Source organism: Ornithodoros turicata, unplaced genomic scaffold (genome assembly GCF_037126465.1).
Source record: "Ornithodoros turicata isolate Travis unplaced genomic scaffold, ASM3712646v1 ctg00001167.1, whole genome shotgun sequence".
Taxonomy (NCBI): Eukaryota; Metazoa; Arthropoda; class Arachnida; order Ixodida; family Argasidae; genus Ornithodoros; species Ornithodoros turicata.
Genome location: NW_026999485.1, coordinates 139,574 through 152,999, shown reverse-complemented (window position 1 = coordinate 152,999; position 13,426 = coordinate 139,574). Strand labels below are relative to the sequence as shown.

Sequence of the window (13,426 nt, the reverse complement as noted above, 5' to 3'; positions counted from 1 at the left end):
TACTCAAACTGAGGGGTCCGTCTCATAGTCTGCATTCTTCAAATACGATTGACAAAATGCGCTGCCAACCATACCTGCCGCTGCGGTTGAACGCGCAGTATCGTACGGAACTGAACGCCCGCCGAATAATCTCGCTTTGACGACACAACCGAGGCACGTCAAATGAAGTAAGGGCTGTACCTCGATAAATTGGTCGTTGTTCCAAAAGATATAACTAAAGAAAACTTGGAAATACACACAGTACGCTAACGCAGTGAAATAGCGCTGGATACCGAAAGTCGTCGTAGCTCGTAGCCTCGTAGCTCCTCTTTCCACGGAAGTCGCTAATTTGATTATCGCAGTTATAAAACAGGTCGTAGATTTCGAAGTATATACATACTTTTCATTTCCAGACATTGTGACAACAGTATATCGGCGTAAAAATGTTGGTTCTTGCTGAAAGTTGTTGTTGTAGTGCTCGATCACGTGACGGCATTCTGCGCTCGGATTGCATGGGCGATTGACGTCATCCCGGTGGGATGACCAGATGAGTTTTCTATATATGCGTACGTTTTCTTGGTTTGACGCTAGGTGTGCCAGCGTCGGCGTGAACCGCGATGTTCAAAATTCGAGTTTACGAAAACTACGAGGTGTTGAGGCATGAATTTTCGTATATGAAGTTGCTTTTGTGTATTCTATCGGTAGCCACTGCGGAAAAGGCTCTCCAGCTTCTGTTCAGAGACCCTTTAAATCCCCTCGGCACGGTACTTGGGACGGGGGGTTGGTGTCCGTCGGACGCCACTCACTCAACACCAGCCAAAGCCGGCGCTCCTTGCGGGGAGCTATTTTGGTGCCATCAAGTTTCTAAGTGTGCGTAGAGGAATGGAGTGTACGCATAACTAAATCGTTTCTGCCAGTCTGAGCTTGTGTGTGCTTGTTTACGTTACGGACTTTTGTCGTGCCCAACTACAGAGTTTTGTTTATTATACATTGCGTGTTAGCGCCGCCAACGGGGCTATGGGCTATGAGCGGTGCACGATGCATGGACAAATGGAAGGAGGACAATGGAAGGAGAGGGAGGCAGCAGGATTGGTATGCCCTCTGGGTCGACATTTGTCGGTTACATCTGCTGGGAAATACATGGAAAAGCCCTGTCAGTACAGCATGTGTTGACTAATTGGCACGTACTAATAGTCGACTAATAATCGACTAATAGACACGTGCTGAGTACCGCGCCATACGTGTCTACTAATCGGAAGAAACGTTATTGCAGGATCTGTAGATTTCAGACCTGCTGATTCCAGACAAGAATGAGCTTGTACAAGGTCGTGCACGTCAGCCAATTGCTCTTGACGATTCCAAAGACCCCCTGTGGGTGCCATGGACGCGAGTAGGAGCCTTTCTCTTGGCGTACTCAAATCGGGGTATGAGACACCCGTCCAATAAACAGCGAAAATAGATTTGCAGTGCTACGTTCCTTGCTCACCGATGCCCCTTCCGGCCTTCTGCTCATGCAATGCAATGGACATATTGGCTTAGTTTGTAACTATAGTAGCTTCGGAAGGGACAACTGCAGTTGTGAGGACTTCCTCTCTCAAACGGGAATGGAATGGAAAATTTTCGAATTCGTAACTAACGTTATAGGAGTTGTTTACTATGAGGAGGGCTGCATGGCGTGATTGTGTCTCCAATAATGCACTACACTTCGCGCAAATAACCTCCGATACCTATGTGTACGTTGCCTACTAATGGAAAAGCATGATAATAGTTATAAAAATAGTACACTTTCTCCTAAAGGGTGCGTAGGCCAACATTGTAAGTCCGTCTTTTGCTACCGAGCCCACGCTTTGGAGGCCGTCCTGCCGGCGCTGAGCAGGAAGTATGTCACAGCAAATGTCATCCACACGGGCGCTTGTCGTCTGCTTTCACGTATCGCAGTGACGGTAGAGAGAAAAAAAGATTGGAGTCTCACGCTCCTGGTGTGCGAGTGACGCTTGTAGCGAGTTAAGTGAGTGCTGACTGAAAACATTCGCGCTCCGGGGCGACTACCTAAGAACCACTTGGTGTCTAATGAGTCGCCCCTTGTCTGTGGGCGCTGAAGACATTGCTTCTGCTGCTGGTGATGATGATTTGGTATTTATGAAACACAAACTGCATTTTCTCATATTTCCAGTAAATCGTAGGCAATATTTCATAGAGACACCAGTCACCTTCAACTCAACACTATCGTGGCACTGAACATGATCTGGAGATGCGATATAGACCTGTTGGTGCTGATTCACTTTTTTGTCCTTGGGCAACGACACAAATGACGCACAGAGCAAGATGAATGCTCCACTATGAACAATGTTTATTTGCACTCGCACATGCAATCTTCGTTTGCTCCTGGAGCGTTCGTGCGCCCCATCCCCTCTGTTCTGTCATTTGTGTCGTTTACCTCCCGAAGAACTAAACTACAATGCATTGCTGGATTACATTTCTTAATTGGCACGCATGGAAAACTTGTCAACATCACTCAATACTGCACGCTATCCATTAAACATAAAATCTTTGCTGCATTGACACAAATGTTATTCGCTGTACTTACCCCAGCTTCTAAAAGCAGATTCTGGTCATGTTCATCGAATTCCGCAGCTGTCGTCTGTAACAAAAATATGTGGTCAATTACTTCATGTTATTGGCAAAACAGTTCCATTAGATATGGAGGAATCAAGCTAGCAGAGCCAATGGCCGAGCGACTCGGCGTTTTGGTCTCTCATTTCTATGCAATATCGATAATGTGAACTTCTCCAATTCACCTTAGGAGCAGACCGCCATATGCGTAGAAGCAGAAGAGAGCAAAAACGTGTTGCTTCACTGTGCTAGCTACGACTTCCATAAAACTTGCATGGACCATGCACCCATTCGTGTTCCCTTGGGTCGAATGGGTGTTCGTCCGTCGAGTTTGAGTAAGTTTACGACTATGCATGGATTATGTAACCGCGACCAGCTTTGAGCATTTGAATAAACCACTTGGAAACATTACGACTAGACACAAACTATCTCGAACATCACGACTGTTGTGTAATGTTTTCAGGTTTTTCTTCTTTATCATTCCTGCACACACACGTACATGTGCAAGCACTAAACAGGACCCTTATACAGAGTATTGAAATTGGCCCTACTTCGATACTTTTTGCATGAGCTCGATGTACCAGTATAAGTACCTGCCCAGGGAAACTCAGTTCAGCATATTGCAATTGACTGACCGTCGCAGGAGTTTACGGAACGCAAACTGCACATGTGTAAGTGGGTTGGCCAATAGAAAATGGTCCTTTCTCTGCATACTCACGCGTCTCCTGTCATTTCCCGTCAGACGTGACACTTTGTCGTCGTTTTTGTGTATCTCGTGTCAGAAGGTATGTTTCGGCATGTGTGAGGAGAAACCAATTCCCTCCCAGCTCGTACAACATTAACATGTTTTGCGATGTTGATACGAAATTCGATTGTATTTGGAGCACGTTCGTATCTACCTCACATGATCATGTTCACACCACGACCTACTACAGGTTTTCGCGTCGTATTTAATCCTTATACCGCGGAATTTAATCCTTCTTCCGTCACTTTTAGTCCTTGCTTCGCCGGATTTAATCCTTATGCCGCCACTTTTAAACCTTATGTCGTGGAATTTAATCCTAAATTATTGGGTTAACTTTGCATTACTCTTTTCACTACAATGCGACAGTGTGGGACTACCTGTATGATTTATGACCTGTTTTGACTATTTCCATTTTACAGCCATATACTGAGCTTTTGTGACTATGACTGCTCAATGCACTATTATGTGATAGTATGGGACTACCTGCATAATTTATTATCTGTTATGAGTATTTCCTTGTCTACGGTTATAAATTGACTTTTTATGACTACGCCTACTCTATGCACTACTATGGGATGGTATAGGACTACCTGCACGATTTATGACCTGTTTTGACTATTTCGTCGTTTACAGCCATAAAATGACTGTGCCAACTCTATGCACTACTGTGGTATGGTATGGGACTACCTGCATGGTTTATGACCTGATATGACTTTATCCTTGTTTATCTCTATCAAATGACTTTTTTGTGACTATGCCTACTCTATGTAGTACTAATGGATGCTATGGGACTACCTACATGATTTATGACCTATTATGGCTACTTCCTTGTTTATGGCTATAGATTGACTTTTTATGACTTTACCTACTGGATGCGCTACTATGGGATGGTATGGGACTACCTACATAATTTATGACCTGATATGACTATTTCCTTGTTTATGGCTATAAATTGACCTTTTTGTGACTATCACTTCGATGCACTCCTATGTGATAGTGTGGGACTACCTGCATGATTGATGACTTATGTGTTTTTCCTTGTTGATGGCCACAAATTCAAATTTATGACTATACCTACTCCACGCGCTACTGTGGGATGGTATGGGACTACCTACATGATTTATGACCTGATATGACTATTTCCTTGTTTACGGGTATAAATTGATGTTTGACTATGCCTACTCTATGCACTACTATGAGATGGGATGAGACTACCTGCACGATTTATGACCTGTTGTGACTATTTCCTCGTTTACAGCCATAAACCGACTTTTTGTGAATATGCTCACTCTATGCACTGCTATGGTAAGGTATGTGGCTACCTGCATGATTTATGACCTCATATGGCTATTCCGTTGTTATGGCTATAAATTGACCTCTTTGTGAATGTCACTGTTCAATGAACTCGTATGTGATAGTATGGGACTACCTTGCATGATTTATGAACTATTACAGTCAAACTCCTTTATAGCGAACACCTTTTTAACGAAAATACCACTACAGCAAATTTTTTTGCGGTCCCGCTAGAGCCCTATAGGTCCAATAATTGACATCCTTTTTAACGAAAATACCTTTACTGCGAATTTTTTTTTTGCTGTCCCCTGAATTTCGTTGTAAAGGAGTTTGACTGTATTACTATTTTCTTGTTTATGGGTGTAAATTGATTTCTTTTGACTATGCCTACTCTATGCACTACAGTGAGATAGGATGGGACTACCTGCACGACTTATTGCCATGCAGGTAGCCCTGTACCAGCCCCTTGTATGCGTAGAGCAGTAATTGTCACAAAAAGACAATTTATAGTTATCAACAAGGAAATAGTCATAACAGGTCATACATCATGCAGGTAGTCCCTACCATCCTATTGCAGTGCATAGAGTAGGCATAATCACTACAAAAGTTAATTTATTGCTGGGAACGAGGAAATAGTGAAAGCAGCTAATAAATCATACTGGTAGTCTCATACCATCCCATAGCAGTGCATAGGGTAGGCATAGTCATAAAAAGTCATTTGATAGCCATAAGCAAGGCAAAAGTCATATCAGTTCATAAATCATGCAGGTAGTCCCACACTATCCCACGGTAGTGAATAGACTAAGCATAGTCGCAAAAAATCAATTGATGGCTCTAAGAGGAAATAGTGAAAACAAGTGATAAATCGTGCAGATATCCCTAAACCATTCCATAGTAGTGCACAGAGCAGGCATAGTCAGAAAAAGTCCATTTATACCCGTAAACAAGGAAATAGTCATTGTAGGTCATAAATCATACAGGTAGTCCCATACCATACCATAGTAGTACATAGAGTAGACAGAGCCACAAATTGTCAAGTTATAGCCATAAGCAAGGATATAGTCATATCAGGTCATAAATCATACGGGTAATCCCATATTATCCCATGGTAGTGCATAGAGCTGGCATAGCCACGAAAAAGTCAATTTATGGCCGTAAACGAGAAATTCCCATTACAGCCCCTAAATTATGGAGGTAGTCCCATGCTATCACATAGTAGTGCATTGAGCAGTCATAGTCGCGAAAAAGTCAATGTATGGCTGTAAGCGAGGAAATAGTCAAAACAGGTAATAAATCGTACTGGTAGTCCCACACTGTTGCATTGTAGTGCATAGACTAGGCATAGTCACAAAAACTCAATTGAAAGCCATAAAGAAGGAAATACTCATAATAGGTCATAAATTACGCAAGAGTCCCATAGTACTACATAGAGTGGGCATAGTCATAAAAACTCAATTTATAACCGTAAACAAGGAAATAGTAATAACAGGTCATAAATTATGCAGGTAGTCTCATACTATCACATAGTAGTGCATTGAGCAGTCACAGTCACAAGAAGCTCAGTCCATGGCTGTAAACATGTAAATAGTCAAAACAGGTCATAAATCATACAGGTAGTCTCACACTGTCACATTGTAGTGTATTGAGCAGTCATAGACACAAAAGTCAGTGTATGGCTGTAAGCGAGGAAATAGTCAAAACAGGTCATAACTCGTACTGGTAGTCCCACACTGTTGCATTGTAGTGCATAGAGTAGGCATAGTCAAAAAAGTCAATTTATAGCCGTAAACAAGGAAATAGTCATAATAGGTAATAACTTATGCAAGTAGTCTCATAGTACTACATAGAGTAGGCGTAGTCATAAAAAGACAATTTATAAGCGTAACCAAAAATAGTCATAACAGGTCATAAATTATGCAGGTAGTCTCATACTATCACATAGTAGTGCATTGAGCAGTCATAGTCACAAAAAGCTCAGTGTATGGCTGTAAGCATGGAAATTGTCAAAACAGGTCATAAATCATACCGGTAGTCCCACACTGTCGCATTGTAGTGAAAACAGTAATGCAAAGATAACCCGAGAATTTGGGATTAAATTCCATGGCATAAGGATTAAAACTGGTACCACAAGGATTAAATTCAACAGAAGTATTAAATCCCGCGGTATAAGGATTAAAAGTGGCGGCATTAGGATTAAATCTTGCGAAACAAGGATTAAAAGTGGCGGTATGAGGATTAAATTCCGCGGTATAAGGATTAAATTCCGCGGTACAATGATTAAATACGACTGGAAAACCTGTAGATTATAACGACCATGTCGTAGGCACCCCTTCCCAGCGCCGCATTTTTGGAAGCTAGCGGTGGCGCTTCTCATCGTCCCAGTTATTGCTTCGTCAACTACTACAATACCTTGTACTTCAGCTTACCTGAGTATTTCTGTTAAAGCGGTGAACGTTCCACAGATGTTTTATTCTTAGGTTGAGTATCATCATCATTCTACGCGTTTTCATAGGAGCTATCGCTGTCCTCTGCTACGGTAGTCGTACATACGCTTCAGGGCGTTTAGAATTCAAATTTCCATCGTCCAATCGTGGCGTGCCGATCAGTAGCGCCCCTAGCGGACCGTGCGGATGGGCTCTTCATAGGGGTTGCTGATTAGGACATGGTCGTTATAATCTACAGCTTTTTCCGACGTTATTAATCATCTTGCCGTACATTGTAATCCTTATACCATGATATTTAATGCATTTGCCATCCGAATTTATCCTCCTTTTATTATTTTTAATCCTCATTTCACATAATTTAATCCATTTCTCATGCAATTTAATCCAAGTGAATATGTGCGGTCTACGCGAGTTCTTCGTATTTTGGGACATTTCCCATGTGCACGGGTATTGCACATGCTTTTCATTAATAATGTGGGTTTCTGCACCATAATCGGATAGTGTGGGACTGCCAACCGTGATTATGGTATTGTGGGACTATTCCGATGTCTACAGGTTTTACCATGGTCTTGATTAAAAACGTGGGTTTCTGCACTGTAATGGGATACTGTGGGACTGCCAATCTATGTTGAGTTAATGTGGGACTATTTCCATGTCTACGGATATTACTCATGCTTTTCATTACATATGCGGGTTAGATATGCGGATAGCGCATTAGATATGCGATACTGTGGGACTCTCGATCTTGATTACGATATCCTGGGACTATAAGCAAGTCTACGGGTATTCTCGGTGCTTTCCATTAATGTTTTCGCACTGTAATGGGATACTGTGGGACCATCAACCTGGATTATGATATTGTGGGACTATTTCCATGTCTATGGGTATTGCCCATAATTTTCGTTCAAAATGCAGGTTTCTGCAGTATAACGGGATACTGTAGGATTTTCTACCTGGTTTAGGATATTGTGGGACTATTCCCATGTCTACGGGTTTTACCCATGGTTTTCATTAAAAACGTGGGTTTCTGCACTGTAATGGGATACCGTGTGACTGCCAGTCTGGATTGCGATATTGTGGGGCTATTCCCACGTCTACGGGTTTTACCCACGGTTGTCATTAAAAACGCGGGTTTCTGCACTGTAATGGGATAATGTGGGACTGCGTATGTGGATTACGTTATTGCGGGACTACTCCCATGTCCGCGGGTATAACTCATACTTTTCATTCAATATGCGGTTTTCTGCACCATAATGGGATACTGTGGGTGTGACAATTTGGATTACGGTATTGCGGGACTATTTGCATGTGTGCCGATTTTACCCATGGTTTTCACTAAAAACGCGGGTTTCTGCACTGTAATGGGATACCTCGGGATTGTCTATCTGGATTACTACCCGTGCTACCCGTGTTTTTCACTCTAGATGTGGGTTTCTGCACTCTAATTGAATACTGTGGGACTGTCTATCTGGATTACGACATTGTGGGACAATACCGTCGTCTACGGGTGTTACCCATCTAATTAAAAACGCGTTTTTTTTCACTCTAATGGTATAGTGTGGGACTGCCTCTCTGGACTGCGATGTTGTGAGGCTATTCCCATGTCTATGGGTTTTACCTATGGTTTTCATTTAAAGCGTGAGTCTCTGCACTGTAATCTGGACTGGAGTGTCAATCTTGATTGCAATATTGAGGGACTGTTCCAATGTCTACGGGTATTGCCCATGCTTTTCATTCAAAATACAGAGTTCTGTACTATAATGGCATGCTGCGGGTCTGTGAATATCAATTACAATATTGTGGCGCTATTCCCGTGCCTGCGGGCATAACCCGTGCTTTTCACGAAAAATAATGGTTTATGTACCGTAATTGGATACTGTACGACCGCCAGCCTTGCTTACGGTGTTGTGGGACTGTTCCCATGTGTGCGGCTATTACCCATGCTTGACATTAAATGTACGGGTTTCTGCACCGTAATGGAATACAGTGTGACTGCCAGTCTCCATGACGCTATTGTGGGGCTATTCCCGCGGGATACTGTGATCCAGATAGAGTCCCATAGTATTCTATTACAGTCCAGAAATCTTCATTTAAAAGAATAACCGTAATAACCGTATACATGGAAATAGTCCCACAATACAGTGAGCAGGATTGACAGACCCACAATATCCTATTACAGCGCAAAAACCCGCGTTTTAATTAAAATCACAGGGAATGCCCGTAGACGTCGGAATAGCCCCAGAACATCGTAATCAAAACTGACAATTTAACAGTATCCCACTAAGGTGCAGAAAAGAAACCCGCGTTTGTAATGAAAACCACGGGTAAAATGCGTAGACTTGCGAATAGTCCTACAATACCGTTATCCAGATTGGCAGTCCCACAGTACCCCATTATGGTGCAGAAACCCGCATTTTGAATGAAAAGTACGGGTAATACCCGTAGACGTGGGGATAGCCCCAAAATATCGTCATCGATACTGTCAGTCACATAGTATCCCATTACAGTGCAGAAACCCGCGTTTTTAATGAAAACCATTGGTAAAATCCTTAGACATTGGAAGAGCCCCAGAATACCGTAATCCAGATTGACAGTCGCAGTGTCCCAATATGGTGCAGAAATCCGTATTATTAATGAAAAGCATGTGCAATGCCCGAGGCATGGGAATTGCACCAAAACATCGTAATCAAGATTGACAGTCCCGCAGTATCCCATTAGTGCAAAAACCCGCATTTTTAATGAAAAGCACGGGGAATACCCACAGACATGCTTACAGTCCCAGGGTATCGTAATCAACATTGACAGTCCCACACTATCCCATTACTGCAGAAACTCACATAGTTAAAGAAAAGCATGGCTAATACCCGCACACATGGGATAGTCCCACCAGTATACAGTTATACTGCAGAAACCCACATTTTGAATGAAAATCACATGTGATACCCATAGGCATGGAAATAGTCCCACAATATCGTAATTCAGATTGACGGTCCCATAGTATCCCATTACAGTGCGACAAACGCGTTTTTAATGGAAAGCACGGGGAATACCCGTAGTCTTGCTTATAGTCCAAGGATATCGTAATGAAGATCAACAGTCCCTCAGTATCCCATTACAGTGGAGAAATCCGCATATCGAATGAAAAGCATGGGTAATACCCGTACACATGGGAATAGTCCCACAATATCGTAATACATATAGACAGTCCCAGAGTGTCCCATTACAATGCAGGAACCCACGTTTTTAATAAAAGCAAGGGTGATATCCGTAGACATCGAAATAGTCCCACAATGTTGCATTCCAGATACCCAGTCCCGCAGTGTCTCATTGCACAGCAGAAACCCCCGTTTTTAATGAAAACCACGGGTAAAACCCGTAGACATGGGAATAGTCCCACAATATCGCAAGCCAGATTGGCAGTCCCACAGTATCCCGTTACAGTACAGAACCCACGTTTTAATAAAAACCATGGGTAAAACTCGTACACATGGTAATAGTCCCACAGTGCCATAATCCAGATTGACAGTCCCACAGTATCCCATTATGGTGCAGAAACCCACATTATGAATGAAAAGCATGTGCAATATTTGTACACATGGAAATTGTCCCAAAATACAAAACAAAAGTCACGTAGCTCACACATAGCCACGTGGATTAAATTGCATGAAAAATGGATTATGTGAAATGAGGATTAACTCCTCAGTCCCGACGCTAATAGGGAGGATCAGCGTGAGTTTACACGCATTACCGTGCGTGATGGGACCCCGACAATATGCCCATTTTTTTACTAGAGCGTGTTCCGATGCCTTCGGGTACTTTCTGACTGTATCATATGAGATGCTGTGGGTCACTGCAGAGACATTTATGAAACGATAGTTCTTCATCTATGAGTTTATTTTTCATTGGTAAAAACGTGCCTAATGATACCGTCTGCAGGAAGTGGGCTTACTTTGACACACTGTGTTTAAAAATATGTAAAAATATTCGTTTCTGACATAACAGGTAATTTCGGTAAGTTCATTTGGTATTATTTCTGGGTGTGGAACCCCTTGTAACAATTGCGACTCCCGTTGAAGCAAAGAAATATTTTACATTCTTCGCAGCGCACTGCTGTGAGTGCCTTGCAGCCGGGAAGCCTGCAGCGGCTTCGCGCTTTTTGTGTCGTGCCCATTTCTGGCATGTGAAGTGCACCACAGCTTCGCTTCTTGGGTGGATGCAAAGGTAGGAATGACTTTCGGCTTCCAGGTGTGTCTTCGTCCGTGCTGCTGTCACTGGTTTCGACAATGTCCTGAACGTAGATCAACCCTTCAGCAACACGCATGCGGAAGTCCAAATAGTCCAAAATCTCTTTAGGATTTTTCCCTTTCGACTGCGTGGAACGACGGTACCTCACCCACGCTGCTGCACACGCGAAGTCAAACATGTGGAATACCATGCGGACTGTCCACGTGTTGGTTCTGGTCCTACTTCGGTACATACTGATGCATCTGTCTAGTTGGTCGACGCCTCCCATGAATGCATTATATTTCGTGAGTGCGTCAGGTCTTTCAACAGTAATGTACTGTTTTGTTTTTTTACACCATCTGCGGCATGTTGTAACCGGCTCCTTTCCGAACATGGTAGATGCAACTAGAACATGTCGACTGTCGTACCATTGGACGAGTGACACTGCACCATCGCTGCGAGCTACTTGTTCCTCTGCCCCCTTGCTTGAGCTGGCTTTCGGACCTCAGCTTGTTGGCCGCCGGGACTCTTGAGCGCATCAGTGTTCCGCAGCCACTGATGCGGTGTTGCAGCAATTCATCTAAAAGCGCTACTGATGTAAAATAGCGGTCCGTGAAAATGCAGGTTCCTGCTTGCAGGGATTCACAGAGCTTTAGTACAACTTTTCCTTCAATATCCAAGTCTTCACAAACGACGGCGCCTTTGATAGTACAACCCTTTCCCGCGTACATCGTGAAATCTAGGGGAATGCCATCGGGTGTGGCCAAAACAAAGTTTTTGAGCCCAACGGGGTTCGGCTTCCCCCTGACATATTGGCGCATTTTCACCTTCCCATGGAACGGCACCATTTGCTCGTCTATTGAAACGTATGCTCCGCGAGGTGTGCGAAGGCATTCCTGCTGGACAGCGTTCAACAACGGCCGAACCTTCCAAAACGCATCTTCTCGTTTTTCGTCAGTAAGTACGTCGTCGTCGTCCACGAGTTTCACGGCATTTCGTAGGGAGTGGTATCGGTCCCTTGTCATTGCGGACACAACCATCGGAACTCTAGTCTTCGCTGCCTATGCCGTCCTTGTCCTTGGGTACTGGGACGAATACGAAAAATTCTATGAGGTTATTCAGTCACTCAAAAAAATTTCGGCGTGCCTCACCCACAAGACATGATATGGCCATGCTCACACCGAACATCTTCCTTAGTTCAGTGGCTGTGGTCCCACAGCTTCTTCCTGTTATCTTGATTGTCCTCTTGTTTGTGAAGAACGCCATATCCTCGAAGCAACTCTCGGGAATATACTTCGTAAAGCAGTCGAATGGCTCTCCTGGCAGCTCCTCATGGCCTCCAACATTGCCTAAGCTGTTCCCAGGATTCGCAGGCGTGAAGCTGAGGAAACGGCAGAACAGGGCACGGTCATGATATCCCACAAACGCAATACGATCTTGTAAATAGCGATGCTCAATCTATGAAGTCAAGCCGGGAATATTACCTTGTGCTGTGTTTCCAGAACAAACGGCCCGCTTCCTCTTCGCTTCCGTTTGTGTCGGTGCACTCTTCTTCCTCGTCTTCTGCTGCTTCTGAACAAGAAGACGCTTCATATTCACTGTCCTCATCGGCACCTTCAGTTTCTGAATCCCCATTGAAGAGCGCAGCAAGGATCTCTTCTTCATTCAGAGTCTTTCCTTGTACCAGAAAGAAATCAGAAAGGTAAAACACAGTCGAACGTTAGACAAATAGGCGAACCAAATTATTGTTTCGCAATGCGCACTAATTTCCTGATTGTCTGCAGAGTGTCCCCGTGCCGCAGATTTGATACACGATACAAAATCCTGTGTTGATCACTAATATTGCGCTCGTGCTCCTAAAATTGGGTCTAATCCATCAGATTAACGTATCTGCCTTCTTCTCTAATCACTTTTTGACAACAATAATAACCTGTAAACAAATAAGTATCATAAACTTACTTGGACCTCGTGCACAGGTTCAACTTTGCGCGGGCACCTCCATCTTGACGTCTCCCCGGCGACTTGCGTGCCATCTGTCAGCTTTTTCTGAATATATGTCGCCGAAGGACACCGTATCGCATGTGCTACATTCGGTACAGCCGTCTGCGATGCATCGTTCTCTCGCAAA

General features: G+C 43.6%; 1 long non-coding RNA gene across 1 annotated transcript; it reads right to left on the bottom strand.

The window, feature by feature from the left end:
* Positions 1 to 11,947: 11,947 nt before the first annotated feature.
* Positions 11,948 to 12,844, bottom strand: LOC135376584 (uncharacterized). The gene is made up of 3 exons (XR_010417755.1): positions 12,783 to 12,844; positions 12,450 to 12,679; positions 11,948 to 12,383 (listed from the first exon to the last, which is right to left on the bottom strand). It is a non-coding gene; the product is annotated as an uncharacterized LOC135376584 (long non-coding RNA).
* Positions 12,845 to 13,426: the final 582 nt, after the last annotated feature.